Source organism: Ornithorhynchus anatinus, chromosome 2 (genome assembly GCF_004115215.2).
Source record: "Ornithorhynchus anatinus isolate Pmale09 chromosome 2, mOrnAna1.pri.v4, whole genome shotgun sequence".
Lineage (NCBI taxonomy): Eukaryota > Metazoa > Chordata > Mammalia > Monotremata > Ornithorhynchidae > Ornithorhynchus > Ornithorhynchus anatinus.
Window position 1 is genome coordinate 103,478,977 of NC_041729.1, and position 2,880 is coordinate 103,481,856.

A 2,880-nucleotide genomic window follows, 5' to 3' on the forward strand; every position below is an offset into this window, starting at 1 on the left:
TTAAAACCCGCTCACTGCTTCTTCCTGACTGGTCCCCTAGTCTTCTCTCGGACTCTGAATCCATCGGCTCCTGTCTGTCTGTCTCTAGCTGTCTGTTGGTGGCACTCTGTCAACCCTCTGGTGGTCTGTGTACTTAAGAAGAACCTTCTAGGACACTGTCCTTTGAGCACACATTCCTCCCAGTTCAAAGGTTCAAAGTATGTCCGTCGCTTATCTTTTCTATTGCTTCATCTTCCAGGCTCTCTACTTCAAAGCGCTAACTTGAAAATTAAGGGGACAGAATACAAAAAGTTCATAATAATCAATCACTCAATTACAGCACATATACTCAAATTGGAACAATACAGAGAAGATCAGCATGGCCCCTGCACAAGGATGACCCGTGAATTTGGGAAGCGTTCCGTTTTTTTGGTTTTGTTTTGTTGTCTGTTTCTCCCCTTCTAGACTGTGAGCCCATTGTTCGGTAGGGATTGTCTCTATTTGTTGCTGAATTGTACTTTCCAAGCGCTTAGTACAGTGCTCTGCACACGGAAAGCACTCAATAAATACAATTGAATGAATTGCATTTATTGAGTGCTCACTGTACTAAATGCTTGGGAGGGTACAATATAACAGAGATGTGCCCTGCACATAATGAGCTTAGAGTCTAGAGGGGAAGACAGACAATTATAAAGAAATAAATTACAGATATGTATATAAGTGCTGTCGGGCTGGGAAAGGGGATGTGCTTACTATGTCCAAGCACTGTGTTAAGCACTGGGGTAGGTATAATTTAAGCAAGTCAGACACAGTTCCTCTCCCACACGGGGCTCACAATCTAAGTAGAAGGGAAAACAGACAGTGAAACCTCATTTTACAGATGAGGAAACTGAGGCCTAGAGCAGTTAAGTAACTTGCCCAAGGCCACATGGCAGGCGACTAGAAGAGCCAGGATTAAAACTCAGGTCCACCGGCACCCACATTCCTTTTCCACTAGGCCTCGCTGTTCTTCTAACATGATTTTCCCATAGCCTTTGATAGTACATCTCCCAAGTTTCAAATCGCTATGAGGTAGAGAGAAGCACTTAAACATAAGAAAACAACGACACAGAGAGGTTAAGCGTTCTGTGCCCAGATGGTACCCAGTACTATGCCCTGTATGAAGTGCCGACAAGTCCCAGTTTTAAGCCACTCCAAGATAGATACAATCCAGGGATACAGCAATATTGTTTGATCCCTTACCAATAAATCAAGAAATCCTATTTATTGAGTGCTTACTGAGTACAGAATACAGAACTAAGTCCTTGGGTGTGTACAGATGGCTCAGTGGAAAGAGAACGGGCTTTGGAGTCAGAAGTCATGAGTTCGAATCCCAGATCTGCCACTTGTCAGCTGTGTGACTGTGGGCAAGTCACTTCACTTCTCTGTGCCTCAGTTACCTCATCTGTAAAATGGGGATTAAGACTGTGAGCCCCACGTGGGACATCCTGATTCCCCTGTGTCTACCCCAGCGCTTAGAACAGTGCTCGGCACATAGTAAGCACTTAACAAATACCAACATTATTATTATTATTATTACAGTATAGCAGAGTTGATAGAAATGTAGCCGGCCCACAGTCTAGAGGGGGAGATTACCCCCAGGTTACCACCGCCCCACAATATAACCACCGCGAGGACTCAACCTTCTCACTGTACCTAGATAAAATCTATCTCGCCACCGACCTCTCGCCCACAACCTACCTCTGGCCTGGAACGCCCTCCCTTCTCATATCAAAGGGATAATTGCTCTCCCCCACTTTAAATCCTTATTGAAGGCACATCTCCTTCCAGAAGCCTTCCCTGACTAAGCCCTCCACTCCTCTTCTCCCTCTCCCTTCTGCGCCACTCGTACTTGCTCCTTCATTCATCCTCCCTCCCATCCCTACAGCACAAATGTATTTATCTGTAATTTATTTATTTTATTCATCTATTCACTTATTTATATTAACGTCTGTCTCCCCTTCTAGACTGTGAGCTCGTTGGGGGCGGGAATGTGTCTGTTTGTTATTATATTGTACTCTTCCAAGCACTTAGTATAGCAATGTGCATATAGTAAATGCTCAATAAATGCGACTAAATGAATGAATCTATAGTGTTTGGTGCTTTACCAGCACTTAGCACACTGCTCAGCGCTTAGAACAGTGCTTGGCACATAGTAAACGCTTAACAAATACCATCATTATTTACCGCTTGCAAAAACCCAATATTCCTGACACTCTGGCCAGGCACTGTAGGCCAATATACTCCTCCCAACCTCCTTCTTCTCCCAAGCCGGGCAGAGATTAAACAATCAACAGTGAATGGATTCTGGAGACTGCTCTACCTCAGCCTGTGGGAAACTTTTCAAGGCCCAGCCGCCCTCAAGATTGGGAAGGAATCATCTATAACAGCGCTATCCCCAGACTTGGCAAATGGGAAAACATTTGCAGGAGACAGGCCGGGATACATTCTCCGGGTTCTTGGCTTCAGCCCCGGAAGTCCCTCATTTCTCCAGTCCTACTGCGGCTGCTCAAGTCGTTTGCCCTTTTTATATTTCAAAATGTCTCTTGGTGGCTTGGAAATTATGCCTCATGGTCTCTCCCATCGACCGCCCCTATTAATTTTGACACTCGCTATGAGACTCTCACTATGAGACTCATCCCATAGTATTTCCACAGGGCAGACTGGAGGACTAGTTTTCATCTGTCAGACTCCTGGCTAATTTTCCCAAATCTTTTGTCTTTGGGAATAAAATCTTATGCAAGCCAATTCCCACTTCCTTACAACTTTCAGCACGGCCTAGTGATAGTAATAGTATTTATTAAATGTTTACCCTGTGCAGAGTACTGTACTAAGTGCTGGAAAAGAATACACAGGAGTGTA

At 44.6% G+C, this 2,880-nt stretch overlaps 1 non-coding gene across 1 annotated transcript; it reads left to right on the top strand.

The window, feature by feature from the left end:
- The first annotated feature begins 305 nt into the window (after positions 1-305).
- Positions 306-410, top strand: LOC114809301. Its single transcript, XR_003757088.1, has one exon. It is a non-coding gene; the product is annotated as a U6 spliceosomal RNA (small nuclear RNA).
- The last annotated feature ends 2,470 nt before the right edge of the window (positions 411-2,880 follow it).